Source organism: Pan troglodytes, chromosome 11 (assembly GCF_028858775.2).
Source record: "Pan troglodytes isolate AG18354 chromosome 11, NHGRI_mPanTro3-v2.0_pri, whole genome shotgun sequence".
NCBI classification, from domain to species: Eukaryota; Metazoa; Chordata; class Mammalia; order Primates; family Hominidae; genus Pan; species Pan troglodytes.
In genome coordinates, this window is record NC_072409.2 from 71485853 (window position 1) to 71498494 (window position 12642).

Genomic DNA, 12642 nt, shown 5'->3' on the forward strand with positions numbered 1-12642 from the left:
TCAATTTATTTCCACTAAGGCTTCAGTGGTAGGAAGGAAGATGGAGAATATTCATTTTACTGCCTTAACAAATTACCACAAATTTAGCCCTTAAAGCAACACCCATTTATTAGCTGACACTTTTGTAAGTCAGAAATCCCAGCGAGTTCAACTGGGTTCTATACTCAGAGTCTCATAAGGCCATAATCAATGTGTCATTGGATGGGTCCTTATCTGGAGGCTCCGGAAAAAATATTTGCTTTTACATTTATTTAAGTAGTTGGCAGAATTTAGTTCCTTGAGGAGGTCAGACTGGGTCTGGCTTTTCTAGCTGGCTATTGGCTGCGAGGTGGGGAAGATACTTGTCTGCATTTGTTGGCATGTGGCCCCCTGTATCTTTTAAATTAGCAAGACAGCATCAAATCCCTCTGACCTCTCTGATCAGCTGGAGAAAATTCTCTGCTTTTAAAGGGGTTTATGAGATTGGAAGACCTACCCGGGTGGATAATCTCCCTAACTCAAGGTCATCTGTGCCATATAACATAACATAATCATGGAAGTGATATTAACACCTCACTATAATCACAGGTTTTGGGAATTAGCATGCGGAATGTTGGGTGGCATTTTTACAATTTTGCCTGCTGGGGAATTGGAAAAATTGAGATTAGGAGTATACGCAGGCTTTAAATGTCAGACGCTATAAACACAGAAGCCAGAGCAAAGATCTCTTTCTGGCAGAGGGGCATTCAGGAACATCTCCTAATGTTAATCCCATACTGATATTAGAAAAGGAGCATCAGGCCTTAAGCATTATTTGCATTATTTGCAAGTGTCGATGAGCTTGGAATTCTTTTCAAGTAGATAAAGAAAAAAAAAATCAAGGGATCAAAGAAAGAGGAAACAGTGCAAAACTGGCTAAAGTCTCGCAGTTGAATGACTCCTGTTAGGGAACTCTGGGAGGAGTTATTAAAGATTCAAGATTGAGAAAACTGAGGTTCAGAATTAAATTCAATTCTGAAAACTACGAGATCATGGAGGCACTTCCTATACGACTTTGAGTCACTAGGGTTCAAGTCAGGGATGCCATTACAGAGTAATCAGGGGACGAGATAAAGTACTGGTTACTGAAGGACTGACTCGGAACAAAGCAAGTCAGCTGGTCTGGCACCAGGATCCCAGGTGTTCAGGATCACAGTACAATTAGCATCTCACCTGACTCAGAGTTTAGTCACTAATTTACTAACCCAAGGCTCACGGTACACCCACTTCCCAGGCCCTTGACCACTTTCAGATTCGGGGGTAGGGTTGGACACACAAGTTAGTGACCCCATCCAGATGTCACAGAACTGTCAATGTAAAGTCTAAATTCCTCTCTCTTTCATTCTCTCTTCTCCCGCTTTCCTCCTGTTCATATTACCAAATGCCATATGCCCAGCTTTAAAAGATGCTGAAAGAAACTCCCTTTTCTGATTACTGGAGATGCTGGTGCACACAGGGCAATAACAACAAGGTCAGCAGGTCTATGAGAACCCCAAAGGGGTGCTGGGGATGAGGAGTGTTAGGAGAGGAAGGGAGCATACAGAAGGTCTCTCCAGGATTTTTTATTCATGCCTTTTCTCTCCTTAGAGGTCTTGTGGAGCACAGAGAGAGAGACCCAGGAGGCCTGAGACTTGCTGGGAGCCTCTCATCATGTAGATGAGTCATTAAAACACATTGCATCATTTAAGAATTACTCTTCAAAAATGGCCCTACTCCAAAATGCTCCCATTATTTTATACTGTCTGATTTGTAAAATATATTGGGTCAGGGATGGTGGTGTCAAAGTATTAAATTAAATTTGGCCAAAGGCCATCTCTGAACTTTGAGTCTTTACTTAAGGAACTACAACTGAACTTAGTACCTAGACAAACTGAAACCTAACTTAGGAGTACATTTTTGTGTAACAGATAGGTCTGAGCCAATCAGAAGCAGCTGAGCTTCAGCCAATCACAGGCTGCCAACAGATCAGATATGTGCAAATAAGGCAAAAGCCCAGCTGTAACCAATGGAACTATTTCTGTACATGACTTGCCTCTTCTGTCTATAAATACTCACGGCCCACTGGCAGAGCAGAATTCTCTGAATCTCTTCTGGTTCTGAGTGCTGCAAGATTCATGAATCATTCTTTGTTCAGATAAACTCTGCTATATCTAATTTGTCTAAAGCTTCTCTTTTCACAGGTTTCATTCATTTCCTAGAATTTTGTAAAGCAAAATTGTATACCAAATAGCACCATGGCCTCCTACTGCAGAGTAAAGAATGGGAACGAACCTTTTACTCTGAGCACCTTTCCTGGGATTTCACATTCCTCATACAAAAAGCCAATAGATCCCCTTCCGGGGTCTGCTTTTGTGGGAAGTTTTTGTTGGTTTGTTTTGCCCCCAAGCTATTAAATTAGGTCATGTTTCTTTCTGGTTAACCATTAGGTATTACAACCTAAACACAATATCCATGATTGTGTCGATGGAACAGATGTGAGGACAGTGAGGGCAGGGATGGGGGCTGAGGGGATGGTTTGTCCCTGCAGAGTGCAAGAAAGAAACAAGAGGCCTGTGAGTTGTTTCTGGTAGTTTGTGGTAAAGAGAACCCTGTGTCGTGCTCTGAGACTCCAGGGTTTTGAGACAAGTGGTGTGCTGCTTCAGGGCATTTATGTTTAAAAAGCTCAGTGGAGCAAGAAAAGATAAGGAATACACAAAGATTAATTCTGAAGTTCTTGTTAAAACCAAACACTTTAATCCTAGAAAGAGACGGTGAGGAAGAAACCCGTCTTCTAATACACTCAGCTGAGTTCATTTTCAAAATTACCAGAAGGCTGACACATGTGGCAGGAAGGAGGCGGGAGGGAGATGTGTTTAAAACAATTTCTTTTTCTGTGAATCAAGTTTCAGTGTATCTACTGTGGCCATTGTATCTGTCAAACATTAACAGATCTATTTTTTTGGAAATGATCACTACAACAATTTTGAGATTAACTTGATGAATCAAAAGAACTAGAGAAAAAAAAACTGTTGTAAAAATTGTGTGTGGAGAGGGGATATTTATTTCCTAGCATTTATTTTTTCATGCAGTTAGCTGTAAATGCAAAAACCAGGCAATAAGCAAGAATGGGTCATAGATGCCTTCATGAAAACTGAATGAAGGGTACACGCTTAAGACCAATTCATGGCTTTGTGCACATGATTTTGAGGCAGTGCACATTTATTGCCCATGTTTTATAAATTCATTATGTTATTCTGTCAACATTTCCTCAACTGGAATGTAAGTTTATAGGGGACAAATGATGTCTACTTTTTATTCTTCACAAACTGATTTACTCAAGAAGGGAGAGAGTAAGGAGATAAGGAAGTGGGGAAGAAAGGAGAAAGGGAGAGATGGGTGAGAAAAGCAAGGAAGAAACAGGAAGGAAAAGAGAGGAGAAAAGAGAGTACAGATTTGGGGATTCACTGTAATTTACCAAGGGAAATTAGAAATGCAAATGTCCATTGCTCTTTGATCATGTGCATGCATGTTTTATCACAGGAGTCTGATCATGCAAAACTGGAGTCTACAACACAACAACCTTTCAGGGGTCAGCCTCCTAAGAAAAAAGCTTTGCCTTGTGTCAGTCATTAAATTTGGGAGCAGATTCTGGAAAGATCCCCTGAAGCATCTATATACAATTAGTAGATAGAACACTCTTTTACAGGGTGGCCATAGTAGAGCAGTCCATTTTGGAGCTTGTTGATTTAAGCTATAAACATGACCCGAGGGAAATTATGCTAAAGAAAAGGATTATTATTTCTTGATAGTAGCTCAAAGCCAGTGAGCCCCTAAAACAGACTCTGACATATGGCCTTATAGTATGTGTATTTGATATTTTATTTGCAGATGCCCACACAGTACAAACAGCAGCCTTCTGCTATTATCAGGCGACCATTGTTACAAAAGCACAACACATTGGTATATGCTTCACCTGCTGCCAAAGAGGTCCTTTGAGGAGAGAGATACAGAAGGCCACAAAGCTTGCTCCTGTTATCACCAGGTCTGAGAAAAGATAACTCAAGAGCTTGAAGTATCTATAATCTGTTCTGCATTTAGTTGGCATATTGCAGATATCTGCCCCAAATTTAATCTGAGAAACAGGAGAGTTAAGATAAATTAGGGGAGTATAATTATAAGGATTACTAAGGAAACATCCAGGATATATTTAGATACTTTTGGAAGTAATAAAATGGATTTATGTTCTTTCCAGAACCAACCAGAGGCTTTGTTCAAGTCCACAGCTGCAAGCTGGTAGTATGTATATTGTCACTCTCACTTCCTGTACCTACTGTATACACATTGCTGCTTACCCATAGCACTCTCTTCCCCATGAGGGCAGAAGCAACTTCTAGGTCTTTTTTAAATAAAATACTCCTGGAAGCTTCCTCCAATCATTCTGAGTTGATCCACAAGTGAAAAATCTATTTGCCATCATTTGACTAAACCATAATTTCAGAATTCTTCATGGATCTCCCCTGAGCTGCACACAAACCCCATGTTAAACACAATCATCTTTGACAGCTGATAATAGTTTGTAAATTGTATCTTTCAAGCAATGAAGAACTTTTTCTATGATTCAGATTTCACCCTATTTTATGCCTCAAGTTTTCTCATCTTGATCGTTTACTCTCTAGATTTTAATGTTTTTATGTTAATTCTGCAGTTCAAGAAGTAGGCTCAATCAAGTCATGTGGTGGTTTTCAAGAATGTCAAGTTACTAAGAGTCTGGCTTTAATTGTCCGTTAGGAACAAAATAAAAAGGTTGTTGATTCTCAATTATGACATTTCATTCTAAAATGTAGGAGATGTTCTCTGGGATGAAAGTGAGTCATTTAACATTTATGTTTCTCAACTGATATCCACTGAGGGAAAGCATAAACCAATTAATGAAAAGGATCTGTCTAGAGATAAGAAGCATCAAAAAGAAATCTGGAGAACTTCATTCTGACTCCAAACCACATAAATGAAAGACTTGCAAGCATTATCCCTAATGTAGCCAATGCACAGTGTCCAACTCCGTAATTATGCCTTACAGCCAAAAAAGTGAGCTGCCAGGGCTTTAAGCTAAATGCCACTCCAGGTGTATTATTCACTCTGAAGAAGGAACTACCTCTAGGAAGGTGCTTTATAGTGCCTTTAAAAAGGTAGATTCTATACCTTTAATGCCTTCTTTCTTAATTCTTATCCCCAATATTAATACTTCAAATTTAGTAAGACTTATGGAGCTAAATGGATGAAAAATTTTAATTAAAATTATGTCTACAAACTGACCAATTTATTTATAGTTTTGAACCCCCCATGGACATAATATTGCTGCTAAACCACAAACCACTGGAAAATCAGAGTGAAACCTCATTGACTTGACGACTTACTCTCATGCCATATCAAGTTGACAACTTTCTTGCTGAGGGACCTTGAAGAAGACACTGAACCTCTAAAGCTCAATTTAAAAAAATATTAAAGAAAGTTTGTCTATGTTCCATGGACTCTACTAAACCCTTGATAAAAATATGAATTTTTATCCTCAGTCAGAGGAAAATTGGACTGTCACAGCATTAGCTTGATTTTCTATTTATGTAATATTCCATTAATGAGAGTTAAGGACATGGTTTTAGCTATCAAGAAATTAGTGTTTTAGGAAAAAAATATATATATAAATATATAGAGAGAGACCAAAATCATCTCTCTATACACACATATATGTGTGTATATACATATATATGTATATACACACATGCATATATATACATATACATATATATGTATACACACACACATATATATGTATGTGTGTATGTGTGTGTATGTGTGTGTATATATATATATAGAGAGAGAGAGAGAGAGACATACCACCCAAAGACAAAGGCAACCAGGAATTCAGATACAAACAAAAAGGACAAAACTAATTTTTGGAGAAAATGTCATGTGCCAAAGCCTGAATGAGCGGAGATGCTGGTAGCTTAAGAATGAAGAAGTGACATGGGAATCTCAAAATGATGTGATAAAACCTCCTTCATCAAAACAAAGTTCTTGCTCCCAACACAGATGAGATAGGGAAACCACTTGAGAGTAGGGAGCAGAGGAGAAGCACGATCCAATGGTAGAGAAAAGAAACGTTTTTGCTTGAGAATGAATCACTGACTGCAGAAAAATAGTAAGATATGTTGATAGGAAGTAATTTTTATTAATTGCTCAGTGGACAAACTTATTTAAGCACCTTCCATGTTCTAGGTTCTATGACAGTTAGAAGTTTAAAGACCTACTTTAGTGGAGGGAAAAATAGGAAAACTTTGTGGTTGATGGGTGATAGAGTTTTGCCCAGGGCACACACCTGAAATCCAGCGCCTATTGGGACTGGAAGTAGAAAGAAAAGCTTCTCAGAAGAGGTTCCAGCTATTCTAAGGCTTGAAGAATGCATGGGAGTTACTGAAGCAAAGAAGAGAAAGAACATGGAGTTAAAGATGCTGAAGGCATTTCAGGAGCAACTCAATTAAAAATCAAAAGGAGATCTTAGGTTAGTGGTTCCCAGCCTGTGACATTTTAGGAGCAATCTACAGTGTCTCATTTAAACAAAATGTGCATGTTCCCCCATTCACATTGACTCTTATTTGGTAAGAATAAGCCCCTGAAATGATGGATGTTGTAAAGGAGTAGGACAACCACCGGCAGAAAAATTAGAACTATTTGGCCTTGAATCCTTGCTCTACAACTTCTACCTGTGCGGTCTGGGTCAATGACTTGACTTCCTTTAATCTCCATGGAGTCATTGGCAGCAACCTCATAGGTGTACTGTGGTGATAAAATGATGTGATACATGATTAAGTCAGTGTAATGCCCTATTCAAATTCAGTGCATATGAAGTATTGATATTAGAATTATTATTAATGTAAATGAAAGAACATGAAACTTGGAATCTGGAGACATCATATGTGTGACATTATGAAAGTTGCTTAGCCATTCTGAAAATCATATTGCTTAATTATTTAAAAAGAAAAAACTTTTCAAACTTTGTAAGATTGTTTTAGGAATTAAATATGGCAACATTAAAAAAAACACTTAGCACAGACAAGGACCCTACTACATTTTACTTAAATCTGGGTCTGAAATACTTACACTGTAGAAACACAAAATTGTATATAAAAATGTGCTTTAATAAATAATAACAGCAAATACTTAAGTGTTTCTCTGTGTTGGGTATCTTAGGCATTTTTACATCTACTTTCTCATTCAGTCCTAAAGATCACCTTTTTATTATCCCTGTTAATCCTGAGAAGTACAGTTACTTACCTAACGTCTCACAGTATTTTTTTTTTAACCATAAGAACACCTTCTTTAAAAGACTTCTAAATTTCCAAAGGTTTTTTGAGTAATAATAGAAAAGGATCTAAACTCTGGCTCTCAAAAGAACAGCGGAGTCCTCCTATGAAACCAGCCCCAGGGAAGCAGCATCATCATCTGTCAACCAACATTGAGGGTCTGTGTGAATTACCATAATGGTGCCATTGAAAAGGCACAGAAATCTCTAACCTCTTAGAACTCACTCTGTAGTTTGGAGAGATAAAGCATGTAAACAGATTAGTCTTCTTGATGCAGTGTGTATCGAAGGTAGATTGATAGTGCAGTTATTAGTGTTAGATTAGTTCAGAGGAGATTAAGGCTGCATCTGGCTGGGATGATAAAGGAAACTTCCCAGAAGAGAACAGGGACTGAGCAATGGTTTGAAGAATGAGTAGGATCCTGATAGTCAGAGATGGATGGAAGGTATTCTAACTTGAGGAAAACACATAAACTAACAATGGAAGAGGGAAAAAAAAATGACACACACAAAGAATATTCTGGGGATGATGAGCAGGATTTTTGGACCCAAAAGATCCCACAGCACCATAGTGAACATCTGGGTAGGGGGGATAGGACCACATGTGAGGCAGCCTTGACTATTAGCGCTAATAATTATAACTATAATTGCAATAATTGTTAACTATCATTTGCCAGCATTCCTCATACGTCAGAGAAAAGGCCAGCACTTAAATATTTAATCCTCCCAATCACCTTATGAAGGAGGTATTATTATCTGCTTTGTAGAGATGAGGAAATTGAGGTTCATGAAGGCTAAGTGACTGTCCTAAAGTCACAAACTAATGAGGATCCACCCTGTGACCCAAGCCCAGATCTACCTGATTACAAAGATGTGTTTTTCATGATGACAGTGCTGCTACTCCTCAAAAGTTTTTGGTATTTTTCTTGCAAAGAAAAGGAATTTGCTTACAAGATTTTACTTGAACCCACTAAAGTTTTTGAAGTATTAATGCTCATTCCTCTTCTCTCCTGACCTATCAGCAGTATGTACCACAGTTGATCATTTCTTTCTTGATATACTTTATTTGCCTCTCAGGACAAAACACTGTCTTGGTTTTTCATCTACTTCACCTTCTACATCTTTTTGAAAGAAGAAGTTTCTTTTCTCCAACCTGCTAATGTAACAGTGGTTCAACATTTTATTTGCCACTTCTTTCCTCTGTCAACACTCACACCCATTTGTGATCTCATCCAAACTATTTAGTTTTATTTTAAAAAAATAAATTTTATTGTATATATTTGAGGTTTATAAGATGATAATATGGAACACATACGTATAATAAATAATCCATTATAGTAATTATAGTAAAATAATTACTGTAGTGAAGCAGATTAATATATTAATCATCTCACATAGTTACTTTTTCTAACAGGAGCAGCTAAAATCTGTTTATTTAACAAAAATCCCTAACACATTATAATTTTATAAACTATAAACTACAACTATGTTGTGTTTAACTCTCTAGACTTTTCCTCCCATTTATCTGCTACTTTGTATTCTTTGGTCTACATCTTCCCATTTGCCTCCTTGCCTCTCATCTATAGTAATTATATTCTCTATCTCTGTAGGTCTGACCTTTTCTCCCCCTAGACTCCACATATAAGTGAGATCATGCAATATTTTTCTTTCTGTGTCTGGTTTATTTCACTTATCTCTTCCATGTACTGATGAATCAAAACCTGAAATCTCTAGCCCATACCTCTTTCTGGGAAGCCTAGACTCAGCTCCAGCTGATCTCCTTATTTCTCCACTTGGTTGTCTGAAAGGGAATTCCTAGTCCTTCCCCGCCTAAACCTACTCCAGTGCAGTCTTCTACAGTTTTGTTGCTATCAACTCCATCTTCACCATGGTTTACACCAAAGCTGTGACATCATCTTCAACTCCTCAGTTTCTTTTCCATCCCAGTGTCAAGAACTTTGGAGATGTTCAAAATATTCAGAATCTGTTCACCTCCACCTCCTGCACTGCTGCCACCCAAGTCTAAGTCACCATCATTTTCCACTTGCCTACCTGATGCCGCCTTCCTTATGTGCTACCTCTGCCCTTCCCCCTTGAAGGTCTATTCTCAGCACAGCGGCCAGAAGATTCCTTTAAACTATAAATCAGATCACTCAATGGCCTTTTTTTAACTATATTTCCTCTCTTTCTTCCCTCAGCAGCTCCACAATCACATTGGCCTTCTTTGTGTCTGTCTCTTCCAGATTGTCCTAGCTGTTTCTCCTGCCTGAATTGCCCCACCTTCAAATATCTGCTTGGTTAGTTCTCTTGCCTTCTTCAGATCTCAGAGCTCATCTTTCCAAGAGAGTCTGTCCTGATCATCTCACGTAAAAGTGAAAAGTGCCACAGCCCACCATCATCCCTGATTGTCCTTATCCTGATCTAATAACTCTTCTTTCTGTTTTCCATAGGACTTTTCCATACCATATAAATTACTTAATGACTTATATGTTTATTGTCTATTTCCCCCAGAAGAATGCAAGCTCCTGGGAGAGGACAGATATTTTTATCTGTTTTGTTTACTCTTCACAGTTCCCAAATGGCTAGACACTGCCTGGTACCTAGAAGGTGTTCCATTAAAATTTGTTGACGTTCATTTGAATGTTGAATAAATAAAATAAACAGCTACAGTATGCATTTTTCTCTCATAGATACGTGTTTTCCAAGTGCCCAGGTAAAGTCATTTTTCTCTTCTAAGAAGTGAACATTATGCCTGAACACTTTAAAAACTTGGGTGAGATCTGCAGAGAAGTAAAGCATATTGTCCTCAGGACACAAGTCTTTCTACGCCCAAACTTACATTGAGGAGATAATATCTGGCACATTGTAAATGTGAATAAGTAACTGTATTTCAGCTCTTACAATAGATTGGGAGAATAGATAGCCAACGGTGGACCTGGAAATACGTATGAAGGAAAGTGTTGAAATTAACTAATAAAAAATAGCCTTTGAGATAACAAAATGGCTATGTTTCCTAAATAGAGAGATTTCTTATGTTCATATTAAATGATCAATGGGACAGGCATGCAGAAACATTTATAAGTAGCTGTGTTTTTACTGTGCTTTAACTTGAATATGGGATGAAAAATGTGGACATCTACAGAAAGCACTATGAAGGAATTATCAGAAATATTGAGATCAATGAAGCCTAAACTGTCTCCAAGAAAATAAAACTCACTTTAAATGGGACCAACTGGTACAATATCACACACTGCACATATATGTGAGCATTTGCATACATGCAACACTGATACAGAAATAAAAATCAGCCATACAGTCTTAAAAAGTAAGAGTACAAGCAATGGAATATAATTAGACTTCCTTTTGCATATCTGTATTATGTTTTCATGGAAAAATTATGTGATGAAATTCAGCATAAATCAGGTACTGAAAAGTCTGCCAATCAAAGTTTCCCCGCTAGTGAAAAGCCCTGGTTCCTGTTTGCAGAAACTCTGTCTTTATAAGTAAACCTCATCACTGTACTCTTAGAATTCTGAATGCAATCTGCTTTGGTGTAGATAAAATTCCTGTTTCGGTGCACTAAGTTGCTAGTTTATAAAAGTCTACAATATTCTTTTCCTAAAATGTGTGTTTCTGTGTGTGTGGTAATTACCAAACTTTTAGTTTAATGAAAGCAGTTCACAGTGATATCTCATAATACCAGGCTCTTACCATTCACCCATAGATCCATTTTTCTCTGCCTCCTTCCTAGCAAAGTAAATATTAAAAGAAAAAAAATCATCTTCTTCTGATGCCATCTCTATGGCAGCAGAAAACTAATTTTGTTACATCTTGACACATCAGTATTCACTATGTTGACTATGGCTTTATTTTTATATAAAGCTTAAAAAGAAAACATTAAACAGTAGTATAACATATTTGTCATTTTTACAGCCATAGTTCCAACCCTCAGTTGAGAAAGGTTACTTTTTCCTTGATGGAGCCTTCAATGAAATATTTATTTTTGTACCACCATGATTTCACAGTGTGCTGTTATGAAAGTAACTCAAATATTACATATTTAAATCCTAAGTTTCTCCATAGTGTCAATGAGGGGGAGATAAAAGGCCAGCAAATAAAGCCTTTTATTTAAGAAGAGCCAGTAAATAATTTTAAAACATAGTAAGAATATTTAAATTATATAAGGTAAATGGATTTATATTTGGAAAATGACACATTTAAAGTATTCTCTACAAAAATCTTGTTTTAAAAACAGTGTTTCATCAATTCCTCTTGACATCCATAATAATGACAAAATATCCTTACACATTTTCATATGTATTATTTTCTAAATGGTATAATAAAAGCTGTCAGCCACCCCCTCTGCATAAAAACAGAAAAGTGCAATCCTTTGTTCTGTGAGTGACTGCATTTGCACATTATAGAACTATGAAATATTTACAAAGGGAAGGTTAAATCAATACAGCTCTAAAATTTGTACTTCAGTCTTCAGGGATTTATATCATCTTGATTTAATGAACTACGAGGAGTGAGAATGTTGACACACAGAAAAAAAATATTTCGGTTTCTCCTTTATTGTACATACAGAAAGTATTGAAGTAGGATTTGTTGATACCTATGCAGTAACTAATTATTACTTCAACTATCATTTGAGAAATCTCACAGCTAAAAGCAGATGCCAGCCATCAAAAAGAGAAAAAATATGATGCATACTACAGTAAAGAAATACTGTATCTTCCTTTAACTTAGTTTGTCAAAAATCTTTTAAAATATTTTATATTAAGAGTATTTAATTTTTGTAATACGAAGATTAGCCCAGATATATCAAACATATAAAAATATAAATAAATACTATATATAGTTATCTAAAATATATTATACATGTTATATATCATAATAATGTATGTGCATTTAATATGTTGATTATGCCTATGTATCTCGTTATATCACAACAAATCTGAGTTGTGAACCTAAATTTTCTTATTGCAGTACAAGACTATGTTCATCAAACAGAACAGAAATATCTCTTATTTGCAAAAATAGCCAATCTCACAGTTTGTTCCAATGAAAGCATTAATGAGGAAGTATAAGGATTGAAGGAGGGAAACAAAGAGCTTTGAAAACTGTATTTTCTTGATACATAAGACAGAATAATAAATACTTATAAAAGGGCATAGGATATGTCAAGATGAAAGCTTAGGTGAAATGCAACTTGCTTCTTTTATAGAATTGATTCATTCGTTTCAAGTTCACATTGTTATATACATATGTTATATTACATTGTATAA